This window comes from Vulpes lagopus, chromosome 21, assembly GCF_018345385.1.
Source record: "Vulpes lagopus strain Blue_001 chromosome 21, ASM1834538v1, whole genome shotgun sequence".
In the NCBI taxonomy this organism is placed as follows: Eukaryota; Metazoa; Chordata; class Mammalia; order Carnivora; family Canidae; genus Vulpes; species Vulpes lagopus.
The window spans coordinates 4,915,522-4,935,114 of record NC_054844.1 but is presented as its reverse complement, the minus strand read 5'-3'; the positions used below and the strand labels follow the sequence as shown (position 1 = coordinate 4,935,114).

At 45.3% G+C, this 19,593-nt stretch overlaps 1 protein-coding gene across 4 annotated transcripts in view; it reads left to right on the top strand.

Annotated features, from left to right (window-relative positions):
• The window catches only part of CRACR2A (calcium release activated channel regulator 2A), a 165,952-nt gene that overhangs the window by 38,300 nt on the left and 108,059 nt on the right, over positions 1-19,593 (top strand). For all 4 annotated transcript variants that reach the window (XM_041735817.1, XM_041735815.1, XM_041735816.1 and 1 more), the window contains one exon: positions 6,543-6,817. The gene's annotated coding sequence lies outside the window, so the exon portion shown is untranslated. The remainder of the gene's footprint in view (positions 1-6,542; positions 6,818-19,593) is intronic.

Genomic DNA, 19,593 nt, shown 5'->3' with positions numbered 1-19,593 from the left:
CACCCCCTGCCCTACCCATCAAATAGTTGCCAAATGAAAATTAGGCAGAAAACCTCAAGGGGTCCAAGCTCACTTTTCTTGGCTGACTTTTCTTTCTTCTTTTTCTTTAATATTCTTTTTTTTAAAAGATTTTATTTATTTATTCATGAGAGAGAGAGAGGCAGAGACACAGGCAGAGGGAGAAGCAGGCTCCATGCAGGGAGCCTGACATGGGACTCGATCCGGGTCTCCAGGATCACATCCTGGGCTGAAGGCAGCGCTAAACCGCTGAGCCACCCGGGCTGCCCATGACTTTTCTTTTATAATCCTTATGAAATGGAGAGACATCAAAGATGGAGTTAGGGAGAGTGTCTCTCCGCGTGAGGACTGGGCTGCAGAAGCAGCCACAGAGGGGTCATCCTCTGTGTGCCACTCACTGGCTCCTTGTTGGCAGAAGAACCCTAGGACAGGAGAATGGGTGGCATGGGCCATTTTGCCCTATGGATGAGCCAACCAGTTTTTTATGGCCTCAAAAAACTGTGAACACACATTATTTTAAAATTGAATTAAACCAAAGCCCAGGGTGTATATATCCCTGGAACGTGTGTGTACACATGCGATATTTTAAAAACAAAGACATCATAGATACTGTGTTTGAAAGACCTTAGGCTCGATACTGAAAAGATAACAAGGAAACAGGTGCTGAGGTCAGCTCTGTGGTGCAGATTCCTCTGCCAATGACAAAGTGCCACAGTGTATCTTACACCGAAGGAGAGGCTGTAATTCTCCTGTTGCTAACACTGTCTTCCTTACTTGTTTATTTATTACTTTTTGAAGAGATAGGAAATTAGGATTTATCTGACATCTTCTAGAGACAGAAGCTGTGTTGGGAGCATTTGTATGTGTCTGCTCATTTATTCCTTACTGCAGCCTGGCATAAGTGGTATTCTATGAATTTTTGAGATGAAGATTCAGGTTTCTCAGGTAGTAAGACATGACGGCAGGAGATGAGTGTAAACGTGTCTGACTCCAGATCTATGCTCTTTCGTCAGTGGACTGAGAAAATCCTTTTTATTTTTCCTTGTTCTTTATTCCTTCTGTAATGTCAGGTCTTCCACCTAGAATCACTTTCCTCCTTTCAGAAATATACCTTTTAAAAATGTCCTTTCATGAGGGTTTGCTTGTGGCAAACTAGAATTTTGTTTATGGATAATGCCTTCATTTCTCTTAGTCTTTAATTATTTTTAAAATTTATTTTAAGTTATCTCTACACCCAACATGGTACTCAAACTCACAACCCTGAGATTAAGAGTTGCATGCTCTACTGACTCAGTAAGGCCCCCCCCTTTCTTTTATTCATAAAGAATATTTTCTTCAGGGTCACCTGGGTGGCTCAGTCGGTTAAAGTGTCTGACTCTTGGTTTCGGCTCAGGTCATGATCTCAGGGTCCTGGGATCGAGTCCCATGTCGGGCTCCCCACTCAGCAGGGAATCTGCTTGTCTCTGTCTCCCTCTGCCCCTCCCCCTCAAATAAATAAATATTTTAATAAAAGAATGTTTTCTTCAAGTATAGAATTCTCAGATGATGGTTATTCTCTTTCAGCATGTTGAGAGTCTTTGACCACCATTTTTGGGCTTATAGTCATTGGAAGGAAACTTGTCTCCTCTCATTGACTGCTTTAAAAAAATATTTTATTTATTTTTTTGAGATAGAGAGAGAGCCTACTTACGTGAGTGGGAGCTGGAGGAGGGGCAGAGGGAGAGGGAGAAGGAGGGAGAAAGATTCTCAAGCAGACTCCCTGCTGAGTGCAGAGCCCAACAGGGGGCTCGGTCCCAGGACTCTGAGATCATGACCTGAGCTGAAATCAAGAGTCAGATGCTTAGCCATCTGAGCCATCTAGGTGCCCTTATCTTTCCTCCCTTTTAGAAAATTTGAAACCATTATCTGTTCAGATTCTTCCTCTCTTCTTTCCCTTTCTAGGACTCCAAATAGACACCTGCTGGTTTTCATATTCATGTCTCCTAAGCTCTCTTTCATATTTTTCTGAGTCTTTGTCTTTCTGTGCTGCATTTTGATTAGTTTTTTTTTGACCTAGCTCCCAGCTCACTACTTCTTTCTCAGGTGTATCTAATATGCTATTAAGTCTGTCCACAGATTGTAATTTGAGTTATTTAATTTTTATTTCTAAAAATTCCCTTTGGTCCATTTTTTCCCCCAAATCTTGACTATTTCTCATGATTTGCTGTTGTTATTATTCCTCAGACATATTTGCAGGCTTGTCTTTAATTTATTTAATTACATTATAGTCATTATTATAATCAGAACCTGGATATTCTATTATTTGAAGGAGTCCCTGGCCACTGAATTCCTTCCTTTCTTGCTAGCTCATTGATGCTGTTAGAAACATTTTTAAAAATATATTTTTTTGTACAAGATTTTTTTGTTTTGAGTGGGAGGGTCAAAGTACTCAGCCTCTCATAATGTCAGAAATAGATGTCTAGCATATTTATTTTAAATTGACAGAATTATGAGTGGAAAAAGTAATCCAATGGAGGTTGGCCTTTGAGACCTAGAATTGTCCATACTGTACTGAATGTATGTTATGACCAGTGCATGCATGCCCTGATGATAAGCCAGTCAGTGTGGCTTGCCCAGCCCAGTGGCAGAGTGATAGAGGCTTATTCTGCTTTGTGCCCCATCCCCAAAGATGTGGCCTCGTAAGTAGTTATGACCAAACAAGGGAGTCTTCAAGAAACCTCCTATGAGAGGGATAATTTTATCTCTAAGGGATTAGGGGTGCCCTGAGGAGAGGAGGTTTGATAAGACTTGTCTCTTAGTTGCTGCTGAGTCCTAGCTGAGTCACTGGGGCTTGGTCTTATCTCTGCTTGGGATTGAGGGGTACATGTTACTCCATCCCAGTGGTCATCTGGGAGTATCCAAAATGGATGTAGAGAGGACCATAGAGCCTGATCTGGCTTCAACCCCTCCTTCCTGTTTACCACACCCAATCCCTCCATCCTCCTGATGCCACCTACTAAGTGGCCCTAGAGTCTGTTCGCCCAAACCTACTCATCTGCCACGCTGCTGCAGGACACCACTATCTCTCATCTGGACTGGAACATATCCCCAACTGCTTGTAATATATCCACTCTCTATCCCCACCTCTCCCTTCCTCATTTCATCCCTCACAAGTAGCCAAAGTCATCTCTTATACAAATCAGATTGTGACTCGCCCAGACTTTTATTAGCTTCACATCAGTGATTTCCTACCACTGCTTGGATGAAATCCTACAGAGCCTTGTTCTTTAACCTCGTCTCTGGCCACCCCCAACCACGTTAAAATTGTGCTCTTTTCCTTGATTTCCTGAACACATGAAAGCTCTTTCTCCGTGAGGGTGTTTGTACCTACTGTTCCTTCTCTCTGGGAGCTCTCCATCCTCTTCCCTGGCTCACCCCTGTTCATCTTGGAGGACCCAACTTATATCCCTCATTTTCTCTCCATGCTAGTCCTCTTGCTGTACGCTCCCTGTAGTGAGCAGTTTCTATGTCCCTTCGTGTCTTCGTTGTGATTCCATAATTATTTTTGTAATTTCTGTTCATTGTGTGTCTTCCCCACCATCTGGTGAGGATTGGATTCACGTATGTCCCAGTCATCCCTGTATCTCCAACATAAAGCACAAAGCCTGGCATGTGGTATATGTTCCCCATCTAGAGAATGAATCTGTGAATGGATCCGGTTTCTGCCTCCAACCCTCCACTGGCACTGCTCTTACGGAGTTCACCTGTGACCTCCTCATTGCTAAATCCAGTGTTTCTTCTAAATCTTAAAATGTGAGAACTTCCCATTTAAAACCGTTGTCAACTCTACTTCTTTAAACACTCTCCAACTTGGCTTATCCTTAGATTTTGAGACAGCATCTTTCCTTTGTTTTCTTCTGCCTCTCTAAGCTCTGCTTCTGAGTCTCTTTTGCTCTCTTGCTTTGGGTATCCCTTAAATGTAAGTGTTGGGGCATCTGGGTGGCTCAGTTGGTGAAGGGTCCAACTCTTGATTTTGGCTCAGGCCATGATCTCGGGGTTGTGGGATTGAGCCCCGCCTTGGGCTCTGCACTGGGCATAGAGCCTGCAATCTTTAGCAGCTCTCTCTCTCTCTCTCTCTCTCTCTCTCACGTGCTTCTCTTCCCCTTGTGCCCTCCCACCCTCAAGTTTTCATACACAGGTGTACTTGCTCTGTATATAAAAAAAAAAGTTAGTGTCTTACATGAATCCATCCTTCACTCTTTCCCCTCATGCACAATCTATGATCAGCTTTAGCTTTATTTTGGCTTCAAGCATCACATTTTTTCCGGTGAACCCCAAACCTTTATGTCCAGCCGGGACCCTGCCCCTGAGTACCAGATCCTTCTTTAGCATTGCATTTTGAAATACCTTCATCCTGATGTCCCACAGATACCCAGTCTTCACATTTTACAAGTAGATCTTTTTATCTTCCCTGCCAAGCTTGTTCCTCCTCCAGCATTTCCACTCTGGCTAAACAGTTTCACCACCAGCCTACTTTTGAAGCTAGAGGCCACGAAGACACCCTGGATACCTCTGCCAGCCCTGTATCCCCTGTCTAGCTATTATCACAATCTATCTCTTGCATCCCCATTCCTCTTGGCTCTGCACTGCCACCACTGAGTACAACCCATGCTCTTGCTCATACCTCCTCCTACCTGGGCTCCCTCCTTCTGGCCCTTTCTCCTCCAGAGATCTTGTCCCAAATAACAAAGCTTGATCATGCTGTTTCCTTGCCTCACCTCTCACATTTCTCCAAAATGTCTGTGCAGTGAAGCCCGTTCTCCTTAGGTTGATATGGAGGGTTCTTCCCCCTACCCCATCTTTATTGCTGGCTTTGCTTCTCTTCCCACCATTCATCTTCCTTTGAATGTGTCATCCTTTCTCATCATGTGTTTATGGTGTTGAGTAGGAGTTCTCAAACGTTATGGGGCTTCCAGAATCACATGGAGGGCTTGTTAAAACACAACATGCTGGGTCTCACCCCCAGAGATTCTGATTCTGAAATCTGAAAGGAGGTTAAAGATCTGAATTTGTGAGATTCCCAGGGGCTCCTGGTGCTGTTGTGCTGGTCATCATTTTGAGAATCACTGGTATAGATGGGTCAAGAGTGTGAGCCTGGGGAGCTCTGCCACCTAGGATCAAATCCTGCCTCTGCCACTCACTTCCTGTATCACTTAACCTCTCTATGCCTCAGTTTACTTTTCCATAAGATGAGGCTAATAATTTGAGCTTCCTCATCAGCGTTGGTGGTGGACTGAATGAGTTAATCCTCAGAAAGCACAAAAAACAATGCCTGGTTTGTTAGTGCTCAGGAAATGTTAGCTGCCATCATGGTTTATGATTTTGATCATTCCTCATATCCTTGGTTACGAAGGTCTGACTTTCTCATTCTTCTCTGCTCACACTCTTCTGCTCTTCCCTCAAGATGGAGTTTGTTTTCTGAGGTGTTTTTGCTAGCATTCCCCACCCTGAGGTCCCTGATGCACACCCAGGCTGATGTGCACCTGCCACTAAGCACTCGACACATGGCACTCACCGACCTCCTGGCCAAGAGTGGATCTAACCCACCATGCATCCTCTAGGACTTCATTTTTGAGTCCCTGTCTGGTATATCATAGGGGCTCAGAAATGTTTAATGAATTCAATGACTGAATTGGCATATGCTGTAGAATTGAATACTGTATTGACAAGGTGGTTACGTGGGTTAGATCTGGGGAGAGGACTGATCACCAAAGAAAAGGTGGAGAGAAAGTACAATGTGGACGTTTGGGAAGTTGTAGTCAGTACAGTGAGATTATGCTCTAGGAATATTGTCCTGTGGTTTTGGGAATATCTGAATGCACATCACTTAGGATAGTCTTAGCTGTAGATGGTAAAAACAAAACCCTGAAACTCAGCTCAGTGAATGTAAACAACATGGATATGTATTACTTGTATAATGAGAAGTCTGGAGGAAAGGTGACACCAGGGCTGTTTAATCCAGTGGTTCAGTGATGTCATCAAGGACCTGGCTTTCTTCTTGCTCTGTTCTTCTCTTATGCTTCCCGTCATGGTCACAATGTGGCCAGATAAGACAACCTCTGGTAGCAGTGAAGCATCTCTCTTTTCAAGAGCCAAAAAAACATTTCCAGGAACATCCCCTAGGAGGCCCCTCTCATATCTCAAGACCAGAGAGAGTGAGAAGCCCACTCCTGCCTTTCTCATGGACCAGGGGCCTGCATTTGCTCTGACTGCAGAGGGCCCCTGGGCTAAGGGTCCGGCCGGGTGCTCAGCCAGAGTGGTGACATCATTGGAGTTCTGTTAGAGAGGAACAGGGGAGAAATGGGTGTTGCTTGCCTAAGCAGTGTCTGCTTCAAAACCAGACCCAAATCCCAGCTGGAAATTTATTTGAAAAGTAACAGGATAGAAATTAAGTGACTTCAAAGACCTTTTCTGCCCTGAGTATCTATAATGACTTATTTGAAATCAAAGTGAAGAGACCTCTCCTCTGTCTGTTCCATCTGCAGGTCATGCCTTGGCCACAGCTGCCCCTCAGGAGAATGGCTTGGAGCCAAAGTCACGCCAGCAGGCTGCTTGCCAAGGGCGGAGCAGCAGCGACTTGCCACTTTTCCTCCTGAGCCCAGCCTGGGTGTCCACCTGGCACTCTGCACGACCACGTCTCTTCCTCCTGGAGCAGCCTGACCCAGAGGCCTGGGCTTCAGAGAGAGCTCCGGGAGAGTTCAGTCCTGGTGGGCTGCCTCCCCGAACCCAGGTGTGCAAAGGGACACGGGCCTTCCTTACGGTAAGAATCAGAGGTTCCCAGAGGCAAGTGTAGTGGGAGCCTGTGAGAAGGATGAGCCAAATAAGCAGATGTTCTGAATGATGATGCGGTAGCTCTGGGAGGAGTCTCTGAGTTTCTGTAACCTCTCTTAAAAACTCTTGTAGTCGACCTGCCAAACTACCTGGATTTTGTGCTTCCTGCAGGTCAGATTTGTGGCAAACCATAGAATAGGCTCATCGTCCATCTAGGGTCTTTGTCTCTGAATAGGTAAAGGGAGCTGATGGGAAAGTCTTTGAGCAGGGGTAGCAGGTAATGATCACAGACAGCAGTGGGTGTCTGCAGTGGGTAACAAGTTTGGGTTCTATGCCCAGAGCAGTGGTGACAGCTTCTAGAAATTGACTACTCGCCTGACATCCTAACACTTTCCCAAACACACATTATCAGTAGCAGCTAAAATGAAATACAGTAGAAGATTGAGGCCAGATGGCAGGCTAGTGGGATTTAGTTAGGAGTGACTTCTATAGTATCTGCTGAGGGGTGAGGTCATGTTTCTTTGGCCTCTGTGAAGTGTATTGTATTATATGTATCATACACATATATAGTGTGTATCAGTGTATGTATATATGTATTATAATTTTTCATGTCTGTCTTAAATCTTCAACCACATTGTCAACTCCCTGAGGGCAATAATTGAACATTTTATATCCCCTATGTTCTTCACAAGGTCAATACTTAGTAATTATTGATTTTTACTGCATACTTATACAATAAAATCCAATCAGTGCAGGTCCCGGTTTTCATTCATTGGATCAGAGTTGCCATCAATGGCTTCCTAGGACCTACTGGGATGGAAGAGCATCAGATACCTCTGCCACTAGAGCTACTGCAGTGTATTTGCTTCCTATGGCAGCCATAATAAAGTACTACAAACATGGTGATTTAAAACAGCAGAAATGTATCATCTCTCAGTTTTGGAGGATTGAAGCCCAGAGTCCAGGTGTTGGCAAGGCCATACTCCTTCCTGAATCTGTAGGGGAATCCTTCCTTGCCTCTTCCCATCTTCTGGGGGTTTGTTAGCAATCTTCAGCATTTCGTGGCTTGTGGCCACATAATCCATGCTCTGCCTTTATTGTTGCATGGCTTTTTCCCTCTGTATCTATATCTTCACGTGACTGTCTTCTTGTTGGACTAGGGGCCCACCATACTCCAGGATGACCTCACCTTGCCGAATGACATCTGCAATGATCCCTATTTCCAAATGAGCTCACATATGGAGGTACTAGAGGTTAGGTCTTCAACAAGTCTTTACTGGAGATCACAATTCAACCTAGAACACTAAGTGAGCTCATTCGAGGTGACAAGACAAGCATGTACAAAAGGCAAGGGGGTGAATATTAAGAGTGTCTCTTGGTGCTGAGAAGAGTCAGCAGGAGCATGTGTCCTCTGTTCTCTGTCCTCTGGTGTTCTCCAGGGGTTTGCATGAGTTGGGGCCCAGCTGGACACACCAGGATCCCATGTTCCAGAGGTGGACCTCCACACACCTATCACTCTCCCTTTCTATAGACAAGTTGAGGAGAGGCCTCCATGGAGGGGAAAAAGCAGACCATTTGGGTTCCAGGCAGCCTTAACTTTCAAGGAAAGTAGAGGAGCCCTACCTTATCCTGTGGGAAGTTGCATCCTCTTCCCCTGGGAGAGGAGAAGCTTCTGGACCCAGCCAGCTAATTGCTAGGCAATTCACAAGGAGTCTCAGATAACAGATATTCAATAACCTGCTTGTTTCCAAGTGTAGAGAAACTTGCCAGTTTCTGCCGGTTTTTCTACTTTCTGCCAGTTTTTCTACTTCCCCAGTTTAGGACTCGTTAGCACAGAAGTCATAAACCAAAGACCTACAGGCCATTTGTAGCCTGCAGATAGACTTTGTTCACAGTGGCTGGTGTATTTTTTTTTATAAAATATATTTTTAATAAAATATTTTTATATAATTTTTTGAATAGGCAATATATTACATAGTTCAAAAGTAAAATCACTCTAGGAAGAGGGAACTCTTATCTTGGCTTCTATCTGCCTGCCCTGCCCCCTCCTGGGACAGTAATCAGCTTTATTACTGTTATACATCATTCTGGAGTTTCATTTTGCAAATACAGACCAGTACAAATATACCTGATGACTCCGTCATGTTTTTTCTTAGTGTCACACCTTTTTTAATCTTGTTTTTTTTTTTTTTCCACTTAATTTACCTTGGAGCTCTTTTCCTATTAGTATGTTGAGAGCTTTCTGATATTTTTTTTTGACGGGGCATAATGCTCCATTGTTGGGATGTACCCTAATTTATTCAGCCAATCCCTACCTATGGACACAGGTCGTTTCCAGTCATTTGGTGTGTATTGCACTTAATGGTGCAGTGAGTAAGCTTGCCATTGTGTCTTGTGGCTATATGTGTATAACACTTAAAAATTCTGAAATCTTTCAATTATCAAAAGGACTGGAACCACTGGGTTCTAATAACCACTGGCTTGGACTGAGTGGCAACTGTCTCTAAGGATCCCTGACCCTGAGACTAGCCTGTTCCCAACTGACATTTCCCTGTCCTTCTGCCCATTCTGTCTTCTATTAAGTCTGAGGGTTGACTGCCACTGAGCATTAGAATTGTGCTGTCCTTCTTATGATAGATAAAGGAGAAAGGGAAAAAAATCATCCAGATACTCATGTCTCTTCAAACTGGCAAATGAAAGCCAAGAGGGTCTTTTTCGAGATGAAAAGGACAGGGCAGATGTCTGTGTGGTTGTGATTCTGCTTTGTTTGCACCTGACAAATTGGCTCATCTGTGTTACATGTCCGGGCACTATGGATGTGCAGCCCTGCCTCGTTATGTCCATGCCATTTTGCCTCAGAGAGGCAGGAAAGGAACTCTGTTTATTCACTGGTTGTTTTAGCACAGCCTGAGTAAGCTGCTTGGAGACCCGGAATAAAAATGAACATGACAGTCAAAAGGATTGTTCTATTACATGTACCATCTAACCAAAGCCCCATGAGGATGTGGTATTCCTTGTTGCATTTTATAGACAAGGAAACAGTGTCAGTGAAGTCACTTGGCCAAGATTCATAACCGATGCTTTGTAGAACGGGTATTCAAACCCAAGAATTTCTGGCTCTAGAACCTGATTCTAATCTTTTATGCTACCTCCAACATCTTGAAAAAGAGTGGCACCTCTCACGTTTCAAGCTTGCTGTTCGTGGTGACATGGTGATGATGGTCACGACAAAGATAAGAGAGCAGCTCTGAAAATGAGGGAGTCAGTGACATGCCCTAAAGAAGGCTTGTAACCAGAATGTATTTCTGTTCTCCTACCAAAGGTGATGGCTCATCCTTGATGATCTGTCACATTGTAATCGGCTCCATTGCCCCGTCTGCTCTTTTGGTCCCCAAACATTTACACAGAACAGCTTCCAAAGGTGAGGCACTGTGTCAGATGTGAGAGCCGAGAGGAGTGAGCCACACCCTGATCCTTGGAGCCTAGTTAGGACATGTCAGCAGAGAGCTGCAGTGCCACCTGGTAAATGTGGCACTGGAATGGCATGAGGTATCAGGCTGGGGCCTCAATGTGATAAAAGAAATGAATTACCAGTGGAGTAACAGGGTGGGTGGTTTCTAGCTGTCTTGGGTCTTTATCATTGCTCTGTGAAGGAAGGAAGTGAGGGCCCGGAAGTGGAGACCGTGGGCTAAGATATTGAGCCATCCTTCTGCTCACATGTGGCCCAGCGTGGAGCTGATGGTGGCCACAGCTCTGCAAGCTGCAGGCTCCTTGGAGACGGCCTCAGTCAGGGTTGAAAGGTGGGCTGAAGGAAGCCTCCTCTCCCCTTTGCTGCTCATCTCAGGGTTTCTCATACTTGGCTGTTCTGTCAGGAGCAGGGGGGTTTGGGCAGGTTGGGGGGGGGTGGGGTTGGGTGGTGGTTAGCAGCTGAGGTGAGCAGGGGGCCTGGGCCATCAGGGTGTAGTTCATAAGTCATTAAATTTGACCTTTTATTTATTTATTTTTAAAGATTTTATTTATTTATAGAGAGAGCATGTGCACATGTGTGGGTGAGCAAGGGGAGGAGCAGCAGGAGAGGGAGAGAATCTTCCACTGACTCCCGCTAAGCATGGAGTCTGATGTGGGGCTGGATCCCACAACCCTGAAGCCACAACCTGAGTGGAAATCAAGAGTCGGATGCTCAACGGACTGAGCCACCCAGGCACCGCTATCTGACCTTTTAAGTCACATGTCAGCAGAAGGATCCTCCTGCTGGGGCTTCTTGTCACAGGGAAACTCCTTTCCTGTTTTTTTATGGCTGCCATTTATTTTTCTTCTTCCATAAGTTTGCATGCCACAGCGTCTAGCATCTCTGTAGATATCACAGAACAACCAGGGGTTCTGCTTTTATGTAGTCCTTCTCTGAGTGTGTGGCTAAGCACCGCAGCCCACTGGCAGAGGGAGTGGGGAGGGAGGGGGTTGCTCTTCATTAAACACTGGGCCTTGCGCAGCTGGTGGAATTTTCAAAGCAGAGGTGTTGAAACTCAGTCCAAGCGTGTGCTGGGGATCTACTGCTTGTGCTTCTACAGATGAGTCATGGAAGGTGGCTGTTGTCTGGTTAAGGAGAATTTAGTCCTGAGAGATGACACACAAGGGGCCTTTCGAGGCCACAGCTTTGTGTGCTTGTCTGGCTGTGGCTGTGTGCAGATACAAGAGAAGAATCCCCTCCCCTGCTTGTCCCCGAGGAGCTTAGTGATAAGAAGAGGAGCAAAATATACAGTTGACCCACTTCCTTGGACCTGCTCCTTCATTCGAGCTACGAGTAAGGTTGGCTTTGCTCAGTATTCCTAGTGGGGTCAGACTGCCCCCAGAGAAGTGCTTCACAGACGCATTCAGTGTGCATGTGAATTACCTGGGGGCTTGTCAAACATGCACACTCGATCCAGTAGGTCTAGTTCAAGGCTTAAGATTCTGCATTTCCAACAGACTCCCAGGATCTGCTGCAGGCCTAGGGACCACAGTGCTTTGCGTACTGAAGCCCCAGAAGCCATTTTGTAAATCTGTGAGATGGCTTTGACAAATGCCCCAGAATTTACTGCTGGGGGTGCCTGTCGTGCCATGTGCAAACCAGCCCCATCAGTGAAGAATTGTTACCTGCCCTGCCAAACTAAACCCAAACAAATGTAAGTCAGTAATATTTTTCTACATAGTAATACTGAAAAGTTTTCAAAGAAGTGATGACAAAAGCCCAGTAATTAAGAAGCTTTTTTTTTTTTTTTTTTTTTTTGGCAAAGAGAAGCCTCAATGAAATAAAAGACAAAATCTTGAAATGACTGGATAATTTCCCCCACTCTATGTATTCTGTCTCGATTAGAGCATTTCCAAACATACACTTAGCTAACAAGAGTTGCAGTGCAATATGTAGTTACTGCAAAAACAAGGAAACCACTTGCAGATCTGTAACAGGAGATTTGAGGCTTCATCTAACACACACAGTTGCAGGACAACACATTATTACACTAGCAGAGGCATATGAAATGTCACCATGTTGATAAACTTCTTTATCAAAACTGCTTTTAAAATAGTTTATATTCTAGGGTGCCTGATGGCTCAGTCAGTATTGCTCAAAAGCACCTGCCTTCAGCTCAGGTCAGGATCCCAGGATCCTGGAATCGAGTCCTGCATTGGGCTCCCTGCTCAGTGAGGAGTCTGCTTCTCCCTCTGCCCCTCCCTGCTCATGCTCTCTCTCTCTCAAATAAATAAATAAAATCTTAAAAAATAATAAAATAGTTTATGTTCTAATATATGAATATAAACAGTTGTAGGACATTGTAGGACACTTATGAGAAATCTCTTGCAAAAATTAGACATTACAATGACTTACTTTGGGGTTGCCTTTATTGTTCACTCACAGTTAGATATTCCTCTTTGAGATGTATCAAACAACAGTTTCCAATCGGGCCGCCTCTCCCCCCTGCCTGAATGAAAGGGGGAGATTGCTTCCACAGCTTTTTTAAGGCTCGGGACTGAATGCCTGCCTCCACTCTGTGGGTGGGATCTCCAGATTGTAGACGATGTTTCCCACGGTTCTTTGTCACCACCTGTCCCATGTCAGCATAATAAAGTATTATGACACTATATAAAGTTTAACTCGTTCGCAAGAAAAGCATACTTCCTTGTTTTACCTATTTTCACATTATTTTCCCTGATCTATTATCCCTACCTCAGCACGGGCTGTTTCCTTCTTCCTATCATCAGATACAAACTGGTGAGCGGGTTTGTTATTTCTCATCTGACATTTTTTTCTGTTGTCCTCTGGTTTTCATTTCCCTGTACTCCTGTGAAGTGTATAATCTAATCTTATTCATTGTAAGCAGGTGTAAGCCATGACTACTTCATTAGTGTGTTCCTGTGCAGTCATGCATGAGCACTTACATGTTGAAATATTTATTATTTTAATATAAATTGCTTTCCTTTTTTCTCCTGTATATGACAACTAGAGCCAAATTATGCATGTGGGTTGACTTGCTTATCTGGGAGTGTCATTTCAGGCCACCTAGAGGGTGTTTCCAAATATTTGTTGTACAAATAGGGCGTGGGTTGGAGAGCATGGAACACGCTGGAGGTCTCTGAGGTCTCTGACATTTGTGCAACATTAAAAAACCAGTAGATGGCAGTCTGATCTGTGGCTACATTGAAAGAATCCTGAATGAGAAAGCAGTCAGGAAAGTTGGTATCACCCCTAGTGTCTGCTTGGGTGAGATGCGATGAGACCTTGGGATTTGAAATGGTGGTTCTCCCCAAGTTGGTCCTAAGAAACCGGGTAACTTCAGCAAAAACAAACACGAAAGCCCACACACATACTTCAGAGGACAGACACAGAGAGAAGGCCATGTGAGGACAGAGTGTTCCTATGGAGCCACCAGATGCCAGAAGAAGAAAGAACTGATTTCTCCCCTAGCGCCTTCAGAGGGGGCATAGCCTGTGGACACCTAGAAGCCTGTGGACACCTAGGAGCCCATGAACACCTAGGTTTAGGACTTCTGGCCTCCAGAACCATGAGAGAATACATTTTTGCCATTTTTAAGGCACCTAATTTTTGATGATTTGTTATGGCAGCCCTAGAAAACCAAGACACTGCCCGAAGGGTGGATAGCATCTGATAAGATGGATGGAATATAGGAGGTCTTAAAGGTTTTTTAGTTTTTAATTTTTTTACATTGATTTATTTATTTGGGGGGGGAGGGGCAGAGGGAGAGGGAGACAAGGAGATTCCCTGCTGAGTGGGGAACCCACCACGGGCTCTGCAGGTCTGGGTGTTATTGCTGCTGTCATCGGCTGGATGTGCTGAGGTCTTCAACGTTGATCCCACTGCAGACCCCTGAGTGCTGTCATATCACTTCTGATGAATTCCAGAGGGACCATCCTCAATCCTCTGCACTGGAATGAGAGCACCCAATCTCAAGGCATGTGCAGGGGTGGGGACATCTCGTGGACACTGCACGATGGAATGCAAATCCATCCCCTATTATCTGAAAACATAAGCAAGGGAAATCATTCATTGACAATGCTCGTGAACTCTGTGTCCTCCTTGACTCTTCTGGCTGGTTGCACGGAAGCCAAGAGGGGGGGTCACAGCACCCTAGATACGGGCTCACTGCCCACATTGCTGGATCTTGTGTGTGCATTTCCCAGGCATTGTTCTCAACAAGGAGGACCAGTAGCATGGGAGCAGAGAGGTCACCTGAGCATGATTGCCTTTAGGGTGGAGAGGCAATCAGACGTGGCCTGGCAAGAACCACCTAGAGAGTGCAGTGCAATGAGCTGGGGTGGGGGTGGGGGTGGGGGACTGGATTGGAGGCAGAGAGCAGAGGAAACAGAGGGGAACGACCAACCCATGGTTATTCTTAGTCTTCAACTGTCAGCTGTGCTGGGGATTTAACAGTACCCACTGTCCCAGAAACGAGTGAAGGGCATAAGAACACTTTCATTTCATTTTCTGGGAATGAATGCTTTAAAAGGAAGGAGGTCACTTCCTTGTATGGACACCACCCCATGGCACTGTTAGGTCAGTGGCTACTGTTTTGATGTTGAGAGAGAGGCTGCAAAATACTGGGTGCAGGTTGGAATGGAGCCGTTAGCCTCAGGAGTAATTTTGGGATCCAGCAAGTGGAATGTCCTGCTAGAGGGCATCCCGGGCATCCCCCAGCCTCCAGGAACCCGAGCACCCATCCTTGCCACTGTTGATTGGGAAGGAGAATAGCATCTTCAAATGAGATGTGAGGCCAATGTTAGGGAGCAGAGATGGAAGACCATTGGTGGTGTAAAGTCTCACAGGGGCACCATGCTGCCCCTTCCTGAGGCCTTAACCTCATGTGACTCTCAGGCAGAGCACTGTCTGGGGGGTGGGGGGACTCTTTGCACAAGTCCTACTTTTTTTTGTTTTAAGATTTTATTTATTTATTTGAGAGAGAGAGTGAGAGTGAGCACAAGCAGGGGGAGCAGCAGGCAGAGGCAGAGGGAGAAGCAGGCTCCCTGCCAAGCCAGGAGCGCAATGTGGGGCTTGATCCCAGGACCCTGGGATCTTGACCTGAGCCAAAGGCAACTGCTCAACCACTGAGCCACCCAGGCACCCCCACAAGTCCTACTTCTGGTGGGCAGGAGCTCTTCCAGGTATAGGGCGAGTCCCTGTGAGTGCTGTGTGGCCCTATGTTGACTTCAGAAATAATAAATGTGCTTGGGAAGCAGCTAAGGAACAGTCAGCCCTCCGTTCTGAGCACTGCCTCCACACTGCCCCCCTCCACTTCTTCAATTCCTTGCTCTGAGCAGCTGGGCTAACTCAGGTCCCTATAGCCTCAAACTGGTGTAGTCTCCTTAACATCTGTGATGTTGTTGCTTGACGGCATCCTCCACTGTCCTCAGACTGTCCTGGCTTCTCTGACCACCGGCTGTATGATCTGAGGGAGGTTACTCAACCTTTCTGAGCCTTGTGTGTAAGCAAGGGTGGACAGTATGGGTGTCATACAAAGGGCACACATAGGATTATGGGTAGGACCAATTAAGACAATAGAGTTTCATAGCTAGCGTAGTGCTTGGCATATATTGACTGCCTGGAATACGTTCGGTTCTGGATCTCCTGATGACTCCTTACTACTACAAAATAAAGAGTAATCCTCTTAGACTCCAGTTCATCCAAGAGGCATCTTTTGAGTCTTGTAACGTGCTAGTTGTTATGCTAGGTGCTATGGTTACAGAATGAATGAGCCGTGATCCCTGTCCCCTAAGAGCTACAAATTTAGTGGGGGATAGGCATAAATACAACCAAGTATAATGCAATGTAATGAGTGGTGTGTTGGGAACCAAAACAAAGGGCCATAGGAACATAAAAAACAAGCAACTGAGTCTACTTGACATGGTATTCGCGGCCCCCTGGACCCCCAGCTGCAGTTCCCACTCTTGGTGAGTACCTATGTGTACTATTCTCTTACATTTTCCCAGATTGCCCTCCCCATCCCTCTGGCTCTGGGGGCCATTTCACGTTGCTCCTTTGCCTGAGATCATCTCCCCTCACCTCACTACCCAATTCTACTTATCCTGCAGGGCTAGTAGACATACCACATTCTTCACAAAGACTTAATTTATCACCCAAATAGTTGTCCTTTATAATTTGTTGATTTTTTTTTCTTGAAAAACATACCTTATTTTTTTTTATAAGCAATGCATGTTTATCAAAAAAAGAGCTACCAGAGACTATAACAAATAGTAAAGAAGAGGGGAAAAATTGCCCATAGGTCCAGTAAATAGAGACACTCACTATTAACATTGGGGTATATTTCTTCCCATCCTTTTCCAGTACACACACACATATTTTTCCTACCACGTTTTCTCATTCTGTCTTACATTTAAGTTTGTTACATATATCTATCTCCATTAGACTGTGAGCTTTTGAGGGTATGGATAATATTCTGTTCTTTTTATTCCTGTTACCTAACACGTCTGGCACTAAGGAGTCCATCCGTAAACCTTAGCTGAAGAGAACCACCAGATGAACTTGTTTGGCTTTGGAATGCAGCACACCATTATTTTGAAAAAGCAGATTTGTTGCCTTGGTGCATGCTGCCTATTTAAAATGCGTGTGTATTCCTCAAGCACCAGTCTGCTGGGTGGCAGGGAAGACAAACACAAATCCATAATGACTCAACAAGTGGCTGAGACACAGGTTGGTGATTGTGTTCTGTATCCTGCATCGGGTTGCACTGAAAAGGCAGGTCTACCCCCTGTTACCTGGCTGAAGCCCTTTGCTTGCTTTAGAAAGACATGGTTGGGTCTGGTAAATCTTTTTTTATCCTTTCTGATCAAAAATAGTGTTGGCGTTTCACCCACAGTGGGGAGAGGTGGGTGAGATCTTCTCCAAGAAATCGATTTGGGCTTGAAAATACTCTTTTTTTTTTTTTAGGTTAAAATTCCAGAGGCCTTTGAGTCAGGGTTGGAAACGGAAATAACACAGACTCTTTTCCAGAAAGCTCTGTGTAGGGAGGCTGGGATCAAGTCAGGAAGGGAATTCACTCAGCAGGCCACAGGTGAAGGCCAAGCAGAGCACACAAGCGTGTTTCACTGGCATCAAAGCAGCAGAGAACGTTCACAGAGCATCAGGCCCTTCAGGGCATGTGTGGAAACATGAGAGGCTGTGGTATATTGAGTACCTTTCTTTTTTTTGAAACCAAATGTAGGGAATTCGTTGATATAGTTGGCAACAGAAGAGTAGAGGCAGATGTAAGGGAGACAAGCCCGTTTGCCTTCTGAGATTTTTATTTGAAGATGGAAGGATGTTTGTTATTTAGATGTCTTTTTTCTTTAAAAGATATGTGGCATAGCTAAAGCTCTATCTAGAATTAAATATCTCTGAGGGAATTTCATTATAAGATCAAGGAAAAAAGTCTGCAAGGTTTTGGCTTCTGATGAAAAGCATCTAAAACGAAGTAAAATCAAAGTGAACCCTTAAACAAACAAATTATTGATTTGGGCGATGTAAAGAAATCTCAACCGGAGAGCCTCTTTGGGAGCAAAAGAGTGGAGAAGAGAGCGAGAAAATATTTAGGACTCAGCCTTGGAGACTACCTTCTGGCATGGAATTTCTTCTCTCTAGGCACCAGGAAAAAGAAATTGATGCAGCCTCATGGCTCACATAGGACAAAAGAGATGAGTAGCCTAAGGCCCAAGGAGGCCAAGGTTCTTGTCCCACGCTAGGACATTAGTGCTCATGTGAGGAAATAGGCTTTAAAAAAAAAAATCCAAAATCTACTTTTCTTTCTGTAACTCTGTATTGCTGTGGGAGGTAAAGGGATTTAGTAGAAAGAGTATAGGTTTGAGATGCACTTGGTTTGAATCTGGATGTTTGGGGACACGTTTTTAATACTTTTTCTAGACTCAGTTTACTCATCCTTTGAAACCCACACCACCCCCCAAATTGCCTCAGGATTATCCCCACCTTCTCACACATGGCCTCGGGCTCTCAAAAGCTCTCCTCCAGACTTCCTACCCACTTGTAGGCTCACTCATTCATTCAGGGCTTGTTCCATGTGCTGGAAACCACAAAGCCTCAGCCTGCATGGAGCTCACTAGCCAGACCAGTGCTGCACAGTAGAGATTGAATGTGAGCCACATATGTGCTTTTCAGTATTCTAGTAGCCAGTTCAGGTAAAGGAAAGGAAACAGGGGAAATTAATTTTATTAACATTTTATTTAACCTGAAATACCCCAAATATCATTTCATAGGTAGTCATGCATAATCAGATGTCTGACCTTCCTTTTTTTCTGTGCTAGGTTACTTTTTTTGTTTTTAGATTTTATTTATTTATTCATGAGAGACACAGAGAGGCAGAGACACAGGGAGAGGGAGAAGTAGGCTCCCTGTGGGAAGCCTGATGCAGTACTTGTTCAGGCGGGATCACCACCTGAGCCAAAGGCAGACGTCAGCCACTGAGCCACCCAGGTGCCCCTGCACTAGGCTATTTTTACAACACATCTCAATTTGGACTGGCCACATTTCAAGGACTCAGTGACCTCATGTGGTCTGCAGCATCCTCACTGAACAAGGCAGTTGTAGGGCTCAGAAGCAAGACTCCACTGTCTGCCCCAGTGATGGCCGAGGGAAATGCCCCACTGCAGGCACTGCCTGCCCAGCTGCCCTCGGGACGATGCTGCCTACCCAAACCAAAGTGCCTCCCTGGGTACCCAGGGCCCACCCTGCCACAGCATGCTGATTTCACCAAACAAGAGGGACAATGTCTGTGCCATGAGTCTTGTCCTCGTCTGTGGTTTTGGGCGCGGGAATGAGGCAGTGCTTACTGTCTGTGATAATGGAATGCAGTAATGGAATAGAATGGAGCAGTAATGGAATCAGGACTTATTGAGCACTAAGTATGGGTGGGTGCTGTGCTAAGCACTTCATGTACTCTCTATCTTACTATCTTACGACTTGATGAGACAGACTCCTATTACCCATGTTTATTTTCAGAGCAGGAGAGTGGCCCAGAGAAGTCAGGTAACTTGCTGAGGGTCACACAGTCAGGGAGGGGCAGAGCTGGTACTTGAACCGAGGGCCATCTAAAGCCACAGCCTTGTGTTTCTCAAGCAGAGAAGGTGCAGAGTGAGCTCTGGATGAACACAGGTTCCCAGAGCCTTCACCTGAGGCCCTCCTCCTTTACCCACAGGCCATCCTGCCACATGGAGATGCAGGTGTCATTGAAGATGACTCAGTGTCATGTGGAGAGGTATCTGTGGGGT